A 19,329-nucleotide genomic window follows, 5' to 3' on the forward strand; every position below is an offset into this window, starting at 1 on the left:
AGCATTTCTCTGGCAAGTTCTCAACTTGATAGGATGATCTTCATAGGCTTCAATAGAGTGATCCTGATGTTGAGAGATACAGGCAAGGGATGCTCTTGATGTGGTGCGGTCAACAGGGGTGAAGTGTGGTGATTCCTCAGTCCATGGGCAGTTTGAGGTGACTTTGACCATGGCACTTAGGGTCCCTCAATGTCCTCTTTGTAACAGAAGAAGGCCAACTGAGGCTGAGCACTAGTTCTTGCCACGCAGCGGTCGCAGTGAATTACCTTGGTGGGGGATAATGTCCCTTGGGTGTGACGAATCCATTCACAGATAGCATTCTCAGGTCCAGCAGACACGGGTGCAAGTTTTGGCTATCTCAGATTTGTCTCTTGGTGTGTCCGGCAGCTGGCAGTGGCACAGCAACTGCGGTGGCTACCGCTTTGTTGACTTGGGCACTTCAGCTCTTGTGTCCCAGGAGCTGGTACCAGGGGATCAGCCTACTGATCCTTGGAGTCACTGCAGTTGGTGAAGGCGAAAAATCTATTTTTCCCAATGTCAAAAGCCGTGGGCACAGTCCCAATCTTGCTAACCCAAAAGTGCAGCAGGTGCAGTCCTCTCAACAGTGCAGTCTCTCTTTGTGCGAACTAAAGGGAGCAGGGTAGCCCTTCTTCAGTCCTTTCTTCTTCTCCAGAGTGAACTGAGGGGCAGGGTGCCAGGGGTGCCTTACTTATTCCATTAGTCAATGAGCTATTAGGTCCCCTCCTTTCTAGTGACAAAGTATGTGATGGGTGACATCTGGCTATCCCAGAATGCCCCATTCTTGCCCCTCCAAGATGGCATGACCCTTCCTCGGTCATCGGGAACAGTGGGCTACATGTCCATGGGAAAACCGTTTTGGGCACAGGTTTCCCTCACTTAGGTCTGTCTCCTAATTGTCTGCAGGAACAAAACTCTTCCTGCTCAGGGATGTTGTCACAAGCAGCCCTTCCAAAGCAGTTCACCTTTGAAGCCTGCCATTTGGGCTCACACCCTGAGTGGTCATCTTAGGAGAGGAGGGGACACCTCACTCTGCAGCAACTGCCTTTGTTCCTGGGCCTGGGAGTCATTCACACATCGCCTCAAGCAGTCAGAAACCAGTCTATGAGCCTGATTCCGATCTTGTTTGGAAAGCATACCGAACGACTTAGGTCCGGAATGCTTTGTTACAACTCGGATCTGGAGAGTCCGGCCGAATGAGTACGATGCATTTGAATGCATCCAGATACGATTCGGTCGGGCTCCCATTGACTTCAATGGGAACCTGTGTTCCGAACGCGAACACAGGCTCGCATTGACAAAAGAGGTGGTTGGAGATAACCGTGCACCCTGTGGCAGGTACCCCTTGATGCCTGCCATACTGTTCATGGTTGGGAAGAGGGAACCCATGGGTCCCCCACAGTCCTGATTTGGAGGGCCCCGGGTGAAGGGGGCAAGCTACGGGCCCCCAAAGACCGATTCTGGCAGCCATTTTGCTCCAGGCAAACCGAATCGGAAAGGCTGTCTGAATCGTTCATCGTACTTGCCTGCTCAGAAAACCTAGTCCATATAGCCGTAAAAATCGACTCCGGAAGGCTCTATCTCTCTGAATGTCTTTAGAAACTGATTCCGTCAGCGCTAAGGGTTTCCAGGCATCTTACTTGGTCGTTCAGAACTGTGAACAATTCGGTCAGAAACAAGAGCTCTAGGACGGTTTAGGCAAATCCTAATCCAATTCGGAGCCCTTCCGGCCAACATCGAAATCGACCCCTATGTGTTAGTGCCTTTGTGGGGCCACTGGACTAGCTGGAGTGCAGAGTGGCACCTTTCTAGAAGTTGCTCAACTTTAATAGTGACTTTAATTCTGGCCTGGGCAATAGGTCGGATTTAATGCCACAATTAATTTGATACCTTACTCGACCTTGTTAGGTAGTCGCATTCGGATGTTAGCCAGGCTGGGATGCCAGCCGGTAACCCTGTGTTAGTCAAATGGGCTACTAACCTTTTTACAGCAAAACAACAATTTGAAAATGTGCTGCTAAGGCATATTGAAAATCATATGTCTTACTTAATAATATACTTCTCCCTGCCATAGGGCTCCATAGGCTTTTCTTAGGGGAGACTTACATGTATCCTTGAGGGAAGCAGCCAATCACACGAAAGAACTCTTCAAAATAGTCAAGGAATTCTCCCACCCAGTAGCCACAGAGAACACCATCCACCCCACCCACGAGCTCTGCGACCCCTCTCGGACACTTCCACAGCAAGGTCACAACCATCTACAACAATTTTGACCCCCAACCCACTGCCCTAACATAATAATAATTCGTATTTGTAAAGTGCGAACATATTACACCTCAAGGTTTACAAGGCACTGGGGGCTGTCGGGGACATTAAGTGAGCTATTGCCCAGAGTCACATGATGCTGAGCTGAGCTGCTGCAGGCGTCAGGGGCCGAACTGCGAGCCCCGCGCTTTGGAGTCAGCTGCTCTGGCCGTTACACCACAGCTCTCCCTCGCCCTAAACATCAACAGCCTCAACCAACCAGCACATACCAGCCAAACGATCACCACCTGGTTTCTGCTCAACACGCAGACCACCACAGCCATCATGTCCTCCATCCACTCTGGTGCACCCACCGACCCCTACCACCATCGCCTCTTCAACCTCAGAACCAACCCAATCGGCACAGAACTCACCAGCATCATCAATACTTTCATCTCCACAGCAGTTTTCCCTGACAGTTGGAAACATGCAGAGGTCAAACCCCTTCTAAAGAAACCCTCCGCCAAGCTCAGCGAATTCAAAAATTATCGACCGATCTCCCTGCTCCCTTACCCAACCAAGGTACTTGAGAAGGCCATCAACCAACTGCTCACCGAACACCTGAAACAAAACCACCTACTTGACACCTACCAATCAGGATTCCGTGCCAAACACAGCACTGAGACCACGCTGATCACTGACACAGACGATATCAGAACCCTCCTCAAAAGCGGAGAGTCGGTGACCCTGATCCTCCTCGACCTTTTTGCTGCGTTCTACGCTGTTTCCTGCCACACCCTCATCAACAGACTCTACAACATAGGCATAAAAAAATGCTTTCAAGTGTATTGTCTCCTTACTTACAGGATGCACTCAGAGCATCCGGTTGCCACCTGTCACCTCTGAACCAAAATACATAATCTGCGGCGTACCCCAAGGATCATCCCTCAGTCCACCTTGCTCAACACCTACATGACCCCCTTCACAGACAACTTCAGACCCCACAGCATCAACATAATTTCTTATGCAGATGACACTCAACTTATCCTCTCTCACTGAAGACTCCTCCACTGCTAGAACCAACTTCTGCAAAGCCATGACCAACGTAGCCAACTGGATGAGAAACAACTGCCTTAAACTCAACTCTGACAAGACAGAGACAAGACAGAAGTACTCATCTTCGGGATTGACTCTTCCGTATGGGACCACAGCTGGTAGCCAGCAGAACTTGGACCAACGCCCATGCCAAAAGATCATGCACACACCTAGGCATCATCCTCAACTGACAATAAATAACAAGTCAATGCACTTGCCTCCTCCTGAAGAACCCTGTACAACCTGTTTCCTTGCATGACCCCCCCAACTTATATGTTTGGTAGACCTCAACCCTAATCTTGGTGAGTCTCCCTGGCCATTTAGCAAGGTAGGATGGAGGAAACTGTCTGTACTATGGTATGGCCTACTCTGCTTTACATCCTTCTGTCAATGGCATTCCCAATGGGGAACTGACCTACCTCAACTTTGAGAGGACCCATCCTAAACTGGATTTCAGCTAACTTTCTGTCTCGCTCATGCTGATCCTTTACCTTGGGCAGGGAGATACCTACCTCCTATAAACCTACCTTAGCTAGGGCAACATGTAGCTCACCCACAAAGATTTCCCAACACTGGAGTAAACCCACCATAACCAATAGGGTCAGGGAGCCTTCTTTGCTTCCTGTAATGGGGTCTGGCCACCATTTAAGGACGGTACTGGCATAAAGGCAAACACCCAGCAAAGGCTACTGACAGCTGTCAGTGCCCAGAACCACACCATTATCTCTCCACTGACAAGTGGATGTGCTCCCTTAGAGTACACTGTGGCTTAGTGGAGTTTTCTGCTTTTTCAGAGTGGGGGGCTTCCACCTCCTGTGACAGACACCCTCCTTCCATTACTCTTTCTGTTAGATCAGGGGTAGGACCCTGTTGCTAAACAGTTGCCTGACATTTCAGGACTTCCTGGGGAACAGGTTAAGCCTTGCCAGTGCCAATTTCAGGGTTCTCCCTTACTGGAGTAAAATCTCCTTGCCTCACGGAGTCTCTTTCTAAGAGTTCCCTCCCTGTCCTACCTTTTTTTATTGCCTTTTCTCTGGGGTATACTTCTCCTAACCTAAGGGGTAAGACAGCCAGACTAATGGGGTGAGGCAGTGCCCTGTGCATCTACATCCTTTGGGCTCAGACCAAACTCTGGTAGGTCATTGCCAAGGAGGCAATCTAGGAGAAGATCTGGACTGACCACCACCCTGTGATATCTAAGGGAACCACCTATCTCTAGAGTTAATGAGTTCTGTTAGGTGCCTCCCCTGGAATAGCCATTACTGTCTTGATCTCTTCTGGCAAATATTGATCTAGGCATGCTAACCTGTCCACCACTATGGTGTGACTGGCACCTGTGTTTCTCAGAGCAGTGATTGGGATCCCATTCACTTTGAGGTGGTGGAAGTGTTTACCACCATTCTCTGGAATCACCAACTCACCATCTGGGTCCTTTCCCAGTTAAAAGCAACTATAATATCCTCCTCAGAGGAGTCCCACTCGAAGGTTACACTAGCTAAACTAGTGAGCACCTTTCTCTTGGGACAAGCTTTGTACCAACGGTAGTGCCCTGTTTGCTGACAGTCAAAGTAAGGCCTACTGTCTAAGAGCTTTTTTAAACCCTAGGTCCTCTCTACTCTGCTTGCTAGAGGTGGGATGGGTTTTGATTTACTCTCTTTTAGGGTTCTGGGTCTCCGAGGGAATCTCTTTGGTGGATTTTCCAATTTCCTTCCTTCCGTTCTGTGGGCCTAACCCCCTTTTTTGGTATCACCCCCTGGGTTTTCGTGGGAACTCTAGTTATAACCCACTTATCTGCCCTCTTGCCCAATTCTCTAGAACTAGAAAGCTTGGAATCTACCAGATGCTGGCGTAACTTCCCTGAGGTACAATTTCTAAAGGAAGTGCTCCTTAACCACTAAATTGTAAAGCCCCTCATAGGTTTCAAACTTGTTACCATGAATCCAGTCTTTCAATTACTTCACAGAGGCACATAAAAAAGTCCACCCATGTCTGTGGTAACCCCTTTGATGTGTTCCTCAACTTTTGTCTATACTCTTCAAGACCAAATAGCTCAATGAGTGCCTCTCTTATGTGGGTATAAGACTTTGCCACCTCATCCTCTAGTGTCAGCAATCAATCTCTCCCTACTATTGGTAGTCATTCCTACAATCAGGCCCACCAATGTTATGCACTCACCCTTCTCATCCTAAGAGAAATCTCATAGGATGCTAGCCACTTGCCACCCCCCTCAGTGCATTTGGGAACAATACCTTTGAGCAGCCTTGGATAATGGGCACCTCTTGTGATTACCTCTGGTTCTTTGTTGCTGCCACCATTTACTTAGTGAGTTAACTAGAGCTTGGCTCCCTTCTCAGCTAGGGCCAGTTTTCTTGCTTGGAGTGCCAACTTTTTCTCCTCAATCTCTAGGAGGGCAAGCTAGTCATTCAGTTCCCTGGATTACCCCGTGGAAACTAAGTTCTTTCACTCCCAGATAAAGATCAATTTCTTGATATAATACTGGGGACTACACTCTGTTGGTTCCCCCTCACTTTCAACAGGAACAAAGCCATTGTCCCCTTCATTACCCCTATCAGTAGTGACTTCTCCTGCCAACTGGGCATGGGCCCTCCTGGCCTCCTCCCATTCTCTGAGGGCTTGTTCCAATTCCTCTTTTTTGGCAGCCATGCCTAATCCAATGTTCACTCTCCTGCACATACCTCTCAAATCACTGATTTTCAGTGTGGGCAGGTTAACTAAGTCGATTGCCATGTTATCAATCTGAAACCCTTTGCAAAAACATTTCGCCACTTTTTGAAAATTGGTTGTCAACATCTTTGGCTCTTAAAAGGATAGGTCCTAGTGCAAACAGAACTTTGGCAAAACGTTTGAAACTGTTAACTTGACTCTACTAGAGTATGTCCTTTCTGTGGTTACCAACTTATTCATTATCTGGTACAGCTAAACACACGTTCTGAATCCCACAGTTGCCACCAATGTTAGTATCTGTTAGTGTACTCCATGATTAGGCCCCACTGCCATATCATATAGTACACCCAGATCTTCACATGGCCCACGTTTCTTGCATAGCTTCATATTCACCAGGCAGCTGGGCTGATGTCTCAATATGGGAGACTGTTGTCTGAGGAATGTAAACAAGCAATGCCCTTCCCTCGAGCAGGCAGTTACATCTTCTCAAGGCAGTCTGCGTATCCACCTATTAAGGAAGTCAGGAATCAAAGATCATTGCTATGGAGCTGTAATAATTCCCATCAACCAACTGAAAGGTCCTGGAATTAGTGGATATAAATCCTGGCCCCTTGAACTGGATTTTTCCCCAGTATTTATTCCACTTTTGCAGGTGTATATGTGGATTATAGAGATTCATCTCTCAGATGACAAGGGAATCCGCTACAAAGCCACAAAAGAGAGAAAGAGATCTTCCCACTCAGTTACCACATTCAGGTATCTGGAGTAACGCCTCCAGAGGAAGAATGAAGTAAGAAAGAGACATGAACTATTTCTACACTTCAAAGGGGCCTCTGCCTGCCTTCTAACGATGACCAGATCCTGGTCCACTTCAAAAGACTTCAAGGATGTTCCTGCATTCGTCATCAAAATAGTTTATTTGGGCTATCTGCCCATAAAAGTACACAAACTAACACAATTCATTTAGATATAACTATAAATACACAGTTAAAAAAGTAAAAGCACATCTTAAAACACATCAATAAGTGTTTTGTGAGAACTCCATAAAAGTTGATGTCGAAAATGGTAATAACTTGATCTAATTACTCCCCTGTAATAAATTGTAGTTAGTCTTATTAAAACAAAGCATTAGTTTAAGAAAAACATGAAAGTGCAAATGCACAGTGATCACATATTTCTTTGTACCTTGGGGCTCCTTAAAAGTATAGACTTACATTTATCATTCCATGGCCTTACTTCTGATAGACCAACTCCAGTGTATGTATTTTGATATCGCACAGACAACTGACTGCAGAGATTCTGTGCGGAGGAGCCATATGGCAGTCTCAATCTTTCTACACCCTAGTTGTCTGCATATCGGTATAATCCATGTTTTCCTAGGGTGAATATAACCTGGGCAAAAAAAGGTAAAGTGCACTAGTGATTCGTCGACTTGTTGCCAAACTGGGCATATATTGCTTATTACTGTTGGGAGGCTCAATTTGTTCCAGGACAGACATTATAGGTAAAGTGCCATAGTGAAATTTAAGAAAAAGGGTCTTTGCTGGTGGTGGAATATTGAGATCCAATATAAAGGCTCCCATAGGATGTTGGGTTTTACATCTAGGAAAAGTGGAGTGATGTTCCTACAATCTACAATCTACATCCCAGTCTAGTGGGATCTCTCCATCCTTCATTTCAAAATGGAGGTCTGCCCCATAAAGTAAAGAGCAAAATCCACACTCACCAAACATCCTAATCCACATGCAACTTTCACAAGTCACACACACACACTTTCTTTCTATATGTCCCCTGCTGCCTCCAGTCCCTTAATCTAGCTGTCCATGGCAACTGGGCTAATATCACAGTTTGGGTGCTATCATTTAAAGTTCATTGTCTAATGTTAACATAGCTTGAAGTTGGTGATGCTCCATTAGCAACGCAAATACCACAATAGAGGTCCATTTGCCAGAGGTTAAGAAGTGGAAAACTGAAAGCCTGACACATGTTAGAATCCATTTTTTCTAATATTGGACCTCTTGACTTGCTAGTCAATTGCCCGACAAGGACACAAGTAGCAGCAGTACAAGCTACCCTGAAGCTAAAACATTGAACAAATAAAGAACAGTCATTACCGGTACCAGTTTTGCTCACACATCACAGAAACCATTCAGCACAGATAGTATCAATGCACCATTCCTCACACACAGCATGTGAAATGTAAGCACAAACAGAGAAAACTTCCATGTCACTGTCTCACATACAGAAGTGGGCACACACATTCTTCTTGAAACAATAAGTATTTGAAAATACTTTATTGCCAAGTAATGCCAGAATCAAGGGGTGCTATTTCAGCTTGGGAGAGGTAATCTCTAAGCAGTACAGTGCCTTACCACAGCACAGCACTTTGTAAACACACCTGCAACCACAGCAGCGGTGCAGCAGTAATAAATGAGAGAAGGCTGCCAAACAGCAAAGAATCCTATCATAGTACCCTGTTCCGTAAACTCAACCTTAACCAGAAAAGAGCTGCGGTTGTCAGTGGCGTAACACAAAATTATGAATTTGAAGAGTGTGGTTCTCCCATATCTCACAAATATTTGTTAACCTTGGCCTTAGAAGGGGCCCCCTGAAGGGCTGGAGGCTCCAAAGTCGTTAGAGTGCCTCCCTGCGCTGTGGTTGTGATCAATGAAATGTCTTGAAATAATCTTGTTTTGCACATGGTAGAATTATGTCTCTGTTCTGCTTTACTCCTTTGAAGAGACCATCCAACTACTGATTTTACCCAAACACAATTAAAAAATAAAGTATTTCAAATGCACAGAAAAGTGATTTCAGTTTAAATGCTCTCAGAAGTCAGTCTGACAAGCACTGCAATTATGGTTAGACTGCCAATTGTAATAGCAGCCTCCCCTGTCAGAAAATCACCAGCTTCTAGTATTCTGAATGGAGTGTGTAACACAACCAACCTCACACCTCAAGATGCCTCTCAGATTTCCATTAAGCTTGACTGAAGTCAAAAAGGCAAGCGTATACTTTCAATTCAACAGCCCCCAAATTACGACGACTGGGGTTGAATTGCTTCCCCATTGGCAACCAAAACCACAAATTATTCCTAGCCCGAACCATAATGCCAAATGTGGAGCATGGTAACATAAAAGTGTGCACACCCTAATTTCCTGGACCGTCACAGGCTTAAAGCGCTTTCTCAACCAACAAGAGTTACTCAACTTTCTAATATCTGGAAATGTATTATGCTTACAGGAAACATCCGCTCCAGGGCCGATTCATTTATCAGGGTACCGAGAGATAAAAGCCTCCTGAGGTCTGTCTATTTACATTTCGAGAGATTTAAAGGTTGCAACGACTGTACTCACCACAAAGTATTTGATGCTTCAAGCAGTCATAATTGGTGAATGTTGCCTACATCGCCGCTTGTGACCTTTTCTGCTGATTAATATTTATCTAAATTTGCTTCGTTGTACCAAGACATTAAAAGTAGTAGACTTTCTTGAAGCTCTTGAGGACCTCTTAAACACATTTCCAACCTACAAAATAATAGTAACTGAGGACTTCAACATACCCATCTTGGATCGTCAAGTAACGAATAACGAACTCAAGCTGACGGTCCTCTACACTACCAAACTGGTAGTCTCTTTTAAAGTCCATCATTTGACTCCTCTACAGCTTGAGGTTCCTTCTTCCTATACACTATATACTTTTAAAGATATCTCAACCATAGATTACTCATTTGTGAGGCAGTCTCTACTCAAGTCCCTGAAAACCTTCTTAATAATTGATCTGTCTGAAAGTGACCATCTACCACTTAAAACACTGCTAAATTTGGATCACTATAGAGCCACCCAGCTTAAGTTCCTGGGGGCTTCCAACAGGGGAAGAAACCAGCACCTAGCCCGGTTCAGTATGTGGAAGCAATCCTTTGACCTTCAACTTTCCCACTCAGACTTTCTTGCATGCAACCAGCTGCACTTAATCTGGGACATCTTAACTGACACCCATTACAGAGACATAAGTGCCAAAGAAGTCCTGTTCCGAATGACAGCTAACAGACAGGGGACCATTAAAACCATGTGGTACACTTCTGAACAAAGGCAAAGTAAATTTGCTTTCACGGCGGCCACAAAATAGTATAAAAAAGACGCATCTAATACAGACATAGCACAGTCCCATTGCAATGCAAAAAAAGCCTATCGATCTCTTCTGTGTTCTGCTAAGCAAGGCTACACTGCATTACATCCACTCCTTGCTTGGACGTAGCTATTAGGCCAAATCTTTTGCACTACATTAACACCCTAAACAACGTACCCAGCAATAGAGGAAATAGCGTTCAACTAGACAAGTGTATTTAAATATATACATGGGCTCTACTCTGACACTGTCATACCCTCCACTATATGCAAGGACCAACTTGACAAGCCAAACGGTAGTAGCGTTCAGGTCACTAAAGAGGTTGTTCGAAGGACAATCAAGCCATTCAGAGAAAACGGGGTGCCCGGGCCAATGGCCTTCCAGGCGCTCTGTTTAAAGCTGATCTGGAAATTTGAGCTGATCATCTCACACCCCTATACAAGGATAGCTTTGCCAATGGGCAGCTCCCTCAGTCCTGGAGAGGATCTATTTTACATCCAGTTTATAATAAAAAGGGCAATAGAGGTGATCTCCCAAACTATCTCCTAATTGCCTTGTTTGACATCGAAGCAAGAGGATATGCGAAGATTTTATTGGACAAACTTGAGGAGTGGACACTTAGAGAGAACCTGATTCTATTCTATCAAACAGGTATCTGCAAGTTTGCATGCTTTGTCTACTACTCTGTGGCTTTCAATAAGGTGGACCGGAACAAGCTCTGGGCAAATCTCGCAAACTATGGCATACCCAATCATTTACTTAAAGCTATTATTTCTCTTAACTCAGATACCTGGGTTCGCATCAACTTTTTTTTTTCATTAAACAATGTTATTGGCATTTCATTATTTCACAATAGGTAGGCTTACAAAAGCAAAAATTGATCAGAGCTTGACAGCCGCATACTACAGTAGCCGGATGAGATCCCTGGGCACGAGTAAGAATGGAGAGAAACTGTAGTTTGAGCATACCCATCTTGAGATGTTGTGTGGGTCTTGATAGGCTGTAGTGCGTGTCTAGCAGTGTAATATGTTGTGAGGTGTAAGGCCGATTTGTTTAAGAGAAGAATCAACTGGCTTGTTTGCGGAACTGGGGGGTTAAAACTTGGGGAATTCGGTCGGGTGGTCTAGTTTGTCTGCTTCATGCTCCAGGGACAAAGGGGACTTCGTCGTCGTGTGCCTTCTTAAGCTGCGGGGTGGGATCAGGGGCTCTATCACTGACTCGCAAGCCATTGGGGTTACGATTTAGTGCACCGCGCGTTGGGGTTGGCATCAACTTATGAGCAGAAAACACAGCCATGTGCCAAATACCAACAAGCCAAAGCCTTAAACAAGGGTGCGTACAATGTTATTTTATTTGTATTCTCCCGATTTGGGCCACACACCTACAAAGGCAAACACAATTCCCCCCAGGATAGGACCTTATACACTGCCTATTGTCCAGCATCCTGATGATCGTGTTATCCTGGACCATACCAAAAATAGCATGCTTCCACACTGAACGAACTAAATAACTATAATTTCGACAACAAGTTGGTGGTAAACGTCAGAAAGACGAAGGTGATGGTTTTGGGGAAATACAAGCACAAAACAACGCACAGCTGGAGGCCTGGAAATCTCAAAATCACATTCAACTCAAACTATTTGTTTTTAGGCATCTGGTTCTCAGAGAATGGTAAACTAAATCTACATTTGAAACATCTCACAGATAAAGCCTCATCCTCGACCATAATATTTGCACTATGGAAGCTACAGAATCATCTACAGAGTTCACCAGCGGAACCCATAATAAGAACTAGTCAAGCCGAGCCTGGAGCCTTAAAAAAAAACCCTGTTGGAGATTTTTTTTTTTTTTAAAGAACAGTTCATGGGCCTTATATTTAAATGCTGCAGCTTCTGCTGCAAAGGATCTGAAAGTGAACCTGAAAGCGATGATGGTGACTCCGGGTTCAAGAGCCGGACTAAAGGCCACTCTTAAAAACAAACCATAGAGCTTCCCGAAAGGTCGACTTAGACTAAACAGAATCCACTGTCTATGCCTCCTCGCTTTCCAAATCGTACAACAGTACAAGAATGCAACCGTACCTGAAAGTGGCCCTAAGCAGGGAGTGACCTATGGTTCTTCCAAAAAACGAGTTGAGAGCTAATTATAAATCGCAAGCTGCCATAACTAAATGCAGACTCTGTGATTAGAAGAAAGACTCAATGCTGCACTTACTCTGCTGCTGCCCGGAATTTTTATTAGTTCACCGCACTTAATTGAAACCGATGTTTATAAAGCACGGGGCTTTAACGTGCAAAGAAGCCCTAGACCTCTGCTTGAGGATTACCAACCCCACCAACCTAGCCTGGTTTGGCAAGTTAATAAATGAAATATTGCTGCAATCAACTTAAACGTGCAGCCTGGGCCCAATTGCAACAAAGGAACTATGTATTAATACTGTCGCCTTCGAACTACTTATAAGCTGCCCGGGTTTTTTTAAAATTCTATTTCTTAAATGTATTCCCATTAATTGTATCTTGTTTTACTGTGTTTGTTGCATCAATTGTAAGCAATTAAAACAATTCACTGCCAATTGTTCATTCAGCTACACTATATTTATGACAAACAGCACTGTCACCCACCTCTTCCCCTTGGCAGCCTCTTTAACAAGCATTAAAAATGCAATAGGTCTCACATTTACAAGAGTTTGAGCTATTAACATTGCAAATGGCAATGCCTTTTATTTTTGTTTTTAAAAGATAAATAAAATGCATTGTCATTTACAATGCCAATAGCTTAAACTTGCGTAAATGCGAGACCTATTGCATTGCAAATGCTTGTTAATCAATGCACTCACAGGCCGACCTCTGGTCTCCAGAGCCGCCCTCATCATTGTACACAGGCTGACAGCACCCAGCAGCTGCCTTTCTCATCGGCGCAGAAGGCGACCCATTGAATATAGGATTTTGCTATCTCCTGTACACAGGCTCTACTTTTTCTACAGGCGTAGAGGGCAGGCGGAGAAGACAAGATGACGAGGGGAGGAGACAGTAAATGTGAGAGAGGTTAAGCAATTCCACAATTTTATCCCTTTTATCAACCAGCAACCGGGCTTGTATTTTTCTGGAGTCAATCTCAATTCCAAGAAAAGACAGTGCCGTGCTGGGGCCCATAGTCTTTTCGGGTGCCAATGGCACTCCCAACTCTTTCGTCAGCTCTTTGAAGTTTTCCAGGGCGTCCTGGTACTCCATGGAGCCGTAGATTCCAACAAAGAAAAATCATCCAAGCAATGGGTAACTAACATGTGCCCTCCCTTTTTTAAAACAACCACTGCAGAAAGGAGCCAAAACACTCAAACAATGCGCATGACATAGAACAGCCCATCGCTAATGCCTTGTCCACGTACCATTTACCATTGAAATGGATACCCAGAAGATCCCAATCATCTGGATGGACTAGAAGCAAACAGAAAGCCGATTTTATGTCGCATTTTGCCATTTCTGCCGTTGCGCCTGCCGTCACTACCAGTGACATGGCCGCGTGAACTGACGAATACAAAACAGTAGCTTCCTTTTCATCGATTAAATCATTCACCGAGCACCCTTCTGGCCATGATAAATGCTGAATAAGCCTGAATTGTCCAGGTTCTTTCTTGGGCACCACCCCAATTGGTGACACAATCAAGTTGTCCAGAGATCAATCTGGGAAAGGGCCCACCATTCTCCCTTCCCTCACCTCTTTGTCTAATTTCTCTTGCACAACCTGTGAATTTTCTTTTGCTGACTTCAAATTTTCTGACCAACACCTGTGTCTACGCCCTGCCTAACCCAAATGAAAACCCCACTTTGAACTCTTCCCTTAGTACTTCTGCAGGCTTCTGGTCGTCATAACTCTGTAAGGCCGCCTCCAATTTGTCTGCCTTAACTGGCGTATGAGCCTTTTGACCCAGAACCCTGAAAACCCTTAGCGCCCCTTTGTGCCAAAAAATTCTGCTGCTGCTGTCCCCCTGTGTTTCCCCCCGCTGCCACTGCTGCCCCACTTGCTGAAACCCTCCCTGCCCCAAAACAATTGACCAAGGGATGTTTCCTCCCGCATTTTGAGCACTCATGGCGAAATCTGCAAAATTTGCGTGTGCACAGACATATTGAAATCCCAGCAGGCCCCCCCTACCCCTATCTGTCCACTTCGGGTGTTACCCACCCCTCCCCGGGTGGGCTTCCCCTGAAAGGACGGTAGACAATTGGGAGTCCACTGGCTGTAATAATAGTCTTACCCGCTCTGGAAGCCCCAATCGTGTGCTGCCATAAATCCATGTCAAGTTCCCCCCATTTTGCCTCGGTATCCCAGGCCATACTGGCCCGGAATTCCTCATCGTATTGTGCCCATGCATAACACCCCCCTGTGATCTCCGCTTAGTGAATGACATCCATATACTTGAATAGTGCTACGCAGCGTTCCGGGAATTTATCACAGTAAACATTAGCATAAATCAAGAAAGCTGCTGTCCAGTTTTCTGTGGTCAGAGGAACCCTTGGCCGGTTAGCCAGCTCTTATTCCTCTTCTTTAGACCCTTCTTTTATGCGCACTTCCCTGTGCAATAATTTCAGCATTTCAACATATTCACTTTTCCATATGCGCTCTTTAGTCGCCAGCATCAAATGTCCCCCCAATGGCTTAGTCACTCCTATATAAGGGAGTCTTTTAATTTACAACTCTTTACTTTCAAGCTTATCTTTGTTATATCTGCTGGTTTCTTCCCTTAACTCATATTTCTCTGTGCCTTTGCTAATCACTGGCTTGGCCGGATCCTTCTTACCTTCCTCCTTGGTACCCTCCTATGTCTAAAACATACTTGCCCTTGCGCAACCTACCCTCTTCCCCCCCCCGAAACCCCCTCTCCTCCCGTCCCCACAGAGACCATTGGCCCCTCCCTCTTTCCATATGTTTTACCTGGCTCTAAGGAGGGTGCCCGTGATGCTGCAGTCTGCCTTGCCAGTGGCCCCGTGGTCGATCCTGACTTGGTTGGCCTTGCCGTAGGCTCCTACTGCGTTCTGGAAACCTGAAAAATACTCTGAGAGACATTACTCTTATCCCCCCACCCCATCTAAATCATCTCTCAACTCGCCTTCCTCAAGGCTCTCCTCATCGAAATCTAATTCCGAGCCTTCGAGCAACCCCACATGGGGGCCCCTCATGGGCCCATAATTCCGCGCCTCCGGGGGCGCCGACTGCACCCTCCGGTACACAGCTGAGTTTTCCGTCCTGCAGACCGCTAAGGTCCGTCGGGTGTTGGGCCAGCGAGACCTATCGGGGCCTACATGTGGTGGCGGGATCCCCGATGGTAACGGGTACGCTGCGTGAGGCTCCACCCTCCCTTCTCCTCTGCGCCAGTAAGCCACACCCAGCTCTGCCAAGTCCGCACCCGGACATGAGTCCTCGCCCAGCAATATAAATGATTGGTCTGGTGTGCCAGGCCTCTGATACTCATCCCCTGTCTCCCTTCTCCTTTTCCTATTTAAGCCCAAAGTCTTCTCTGCCCACTGACGCCCTACCTTAAACAAATCACCTACTTCCCTATCACTCAACCCCCCCTCCTCCCCTCACTCCATTCCAGCCCAGCTGTGTGTAACCCTGGCCGGTCCTGGTCAAGACCTGTCCCCCAAGCCCCCACCAAGCTTTCTGCTGCCCCCACCCTCACCCCCCTTGCCAACTCTTTTCAAATGTAAACCTTTGCCCTCCAAACCAGCTGACCCTCCCTGTGCAAGATAAGCATCTACTTGACCCAATCTACTAAGGCCCCTCACCTCCTCTTTCCATGAGGTGAAAATATCTAGCACTTCCCAGGCATTGCTACCCCTCGCCATCTCCCAATCCCCCGGGATCCCCTCCTCCTCCCCCCCAAAATCCATTGGAGCCCTGGCCTTGCCCAAACTCCCTCTATCCTCCTCCCCGCTCCACTTCCCAAAACCAAGTTCCCCTTCTAAATCCCTCAGGCCCTCACCCTGCCTAACCCAACCCAGATATACCCCCTCCACCTCCCAAACACCAAAACAACCCTGGTCTACCGCCTCCTCGCGTCCCAGAGAGTCTCTGGGTTCATGTTTTTTGGGCAGCCCCCTCACGCCACTCTCCCCGAAAGGCTTCTGTCCCTCCACATCCCCCTCCCCCTTCCCTCCTTCCCACGCCTCCTGCCCTTCATTTACTAACTCTGCCTCAGCCTCGGCGTCATTCCGCACCAGACCCCGAGCAGGAAAGACCTAATTCGAGGCCCTAGAGGAGCGAGCGATATATGCGCTCCTCAGCCCATGGGCCACACCCTCGTGCCCTCTCGCCAGAGCCTTGGAACATGCACAAGGCCCCAGCACATCTGGGGACAAAGGGGCCACTCTTCTGGCATAAGAGCAGCCCCCAAGACTCAGTGCTTTTCCTCTCGCCCACTTAGGGGACATGCAGGCCGCGATGGTGGCTGCCACCCCCGAAGAAGCACGCCTAGGAGGGCACGAAAGCTCCGCAGCTGAAGGGATCAATAAATCGAGGCAGCCTGCCTCGCTCAGCAGGTGGCCTGCCTCGCTCAGCAGGCGCACCGCTTCCACGACCTTATAATCTTGCATAACTATGTCTAACTCACTAAACACAGCTAAATAAACAGCCAAGAAAACAGCTAATTAAACAGCCAAGAAAATTATTACTAGCTGCCCTGCTGCCAGCCACCAGGTAACCAAAACCTAAAATGGTGGCTGGCAAATCCCCTCATAGGATTATATAAGCATTGGGCTACTTGGGCTAATTGGGCTATAATTGGGCTACACCCCAAAAAGCCCAAAACCACAAAATGGCTGCCCGGGGTGCAGACCTCACTAGGTTTGGCTGCCCCCCAAACTCCCTTGTCATGGTTCCCGCAGCCACTTGATCTTCCTTCCAATGATCATCTGCTTCCAGGGGCATACCTGCCACCAAATCTCCACTTACCCCACTCTCATTTGTGTTACACTAGTGCTGCCCTTATTCTCACTTCCTCTCATGTAACACATGAGACAAATAACTTAATGCACGTTGCTGCTTCTGAAAGCAGGATCAAATGATGAACAGTGATTCTCAAACAGTAAAGCCACTTAACACGATACAACAGTCTGAAAACTCACCTGCAATCAAAGCAAGGCTGCCGTATTAAACAAGTATTGGAAAAGCAAATAGGCCTCGCCTATGAGAGTTACTGGCTTTGGCAATGTTACAGCATGGCTAAAACTACTTATAAAAAAGTGCTATGACGTGGCACATGTTTATGCGTTTTTTTCTTAAAAAGGACTGGCAGTGTCATGGTTAACAGAGGATGGCTGGGAGGACTTGTGGGCAAGCAGATGGGCAATGGAGGGTAGTTGAGATGGGCTGGTGGAAAGCACACAGACTACAGAGGGTGGTCGGAAGGACTGGAGGCAAACACACGGGCAATAGATTGTGGGTAGGAGGGGCTAGTGGCAAGCACACTGACAATGGAGGATTGGGCAGGGGGCTATGGCAAGCACCCAGACAACAAATGGGACTAGGGGAAGAACATGGAGCACCTGATAAAGCGAGCAGTGGAGGCCACATGTTACTCATCAATACCCCATGGGAGGACAAACACGCGAAGAGGAAGGAAGTCTATGAAAGCTGAAGAATAAGAAGCAAGCAAATGAGAGAGACAATGAAGGCAACATATGGCAACCAAAGGGTCGACTCTAAGCCCCCTCTTACAAAAGGTCTTGTAAGAGACAGCACATGCACTGTCTTAGGAAAGCCCAAAAGGGCTGCCATGGTTCAGAATTAATTTCGATCATCAAATGGTACCGTGCCTGAACTTGGTACAGCATTCGAAAAATCACCAACAACAACAGCAGGGCTGAAGTTCCAAAGAATGAGTGGTCAATAAAATAGAGTATGGCCGCTTATCATGATACAAAGTGGTCTGAAAACTCACCCACAGCTAGAACAGAGCTATAACAGTATAGAACAAACAGTGATCATCTCAGTACATCACTTTGCCACTGCACAGTGCTCTAAAAGCTCACCCGTAACCAAAGCATGGCTGCAGCAGGACTCAATTAAATGCCTTATAACACAGTGTCTTGCACACGGTAGAGGCAAGTCTCTGTTATTTTTTTAATTAGATCCGAAGAAGCTTCAAGACCTGTACTGTGCTGAAAAATAATAAAGTCCACAAACCCCACGAAAGGAACATGAACGCCTTCATTTTACACTGCAGCTCCCTCTCTGCATACTCCTTTTTTTGGTCATGTGATGCAATTAGCAGCTAAAGCTGTCTTTAGCCAGACCTAAAAATTCTGCACTTATAAGGAAACAAGTTCTGCCCCAAAAATCGCCCCTACAATAACATCCCCGTTATTTCTAAAGGCAAGTAAATATGCATACTTCACAATTGATACACAGTCCATTGAGTAAATCTGGCATGGTTTTGATGTAAGTTTTCTCGTTTAGGGGGGCGTGGCTAGCGCCCGCGGACAATGGTGGCGTTTCTGTAGCTCTCCCGGGTGGCGTGGTGCGGAGAGACAGCAACGAGACTCCCAACGTGTCTGGCACCCATGGAAATCGTGAATTTGTCCTTCGGAATGGCTGTGGCACTGCTGGGGTGACTTTGGCGCCTCATATTTACCTGCATCTCTTCAATTTTATCAACGAATGTGAGGCGCCGGTTTCAGTCACCGCGTCCGCCATTTTGTTTCGTCGCTGAAGAAAACTCCTGCATCGGCGCGTACGGTGCTCCAAGCATGGCGTTTCCTGTCTATTGAAGGTAACGGTGGATTGCCCTGACCATTCTTCACTTAAATAGCCTGCTGCACGCCTCGATGTGTTTTCTTCCCGTTCGAGCGGAGTTCTGGCTCTTTTTTGACCGTTTTTCTTTTTATGCAATTTTCCTCTCATATCTGGCTCTTCCTTCTTCCTCACAGCGACACTGCATTATGTTTGAACATTATTTTGCGAACTATCTCCCCTACTGCCTACCAGACATGAGCCACGTTCTTTATCTAACTACAATTTGACTTTTGTTCGTTTACCTCATAAAGATATGTGAAACTATTACGTGTCCATATAACTGCCATCTTACTGTTGCTCTTTTCTAACATTATTCTTCGTCGCCTGGCAGTAGTACGAAGTTTTCTAATTGTGCTATATGCTGATTGT

This window comes from Triturus cristatus, chromosome 2_2 (genome assembly GCF_964204655.1).
Source record: "Triturus cristatus chromosome 2_2, aTriCri1.1, whole genome shotgun sequence".
NCBI classification, from domain to species: Eukaryota; Metazoa; Chordata; class Amphibia; order Caudata; family Salamandridae; genus Triturus; species Triturus cristatus.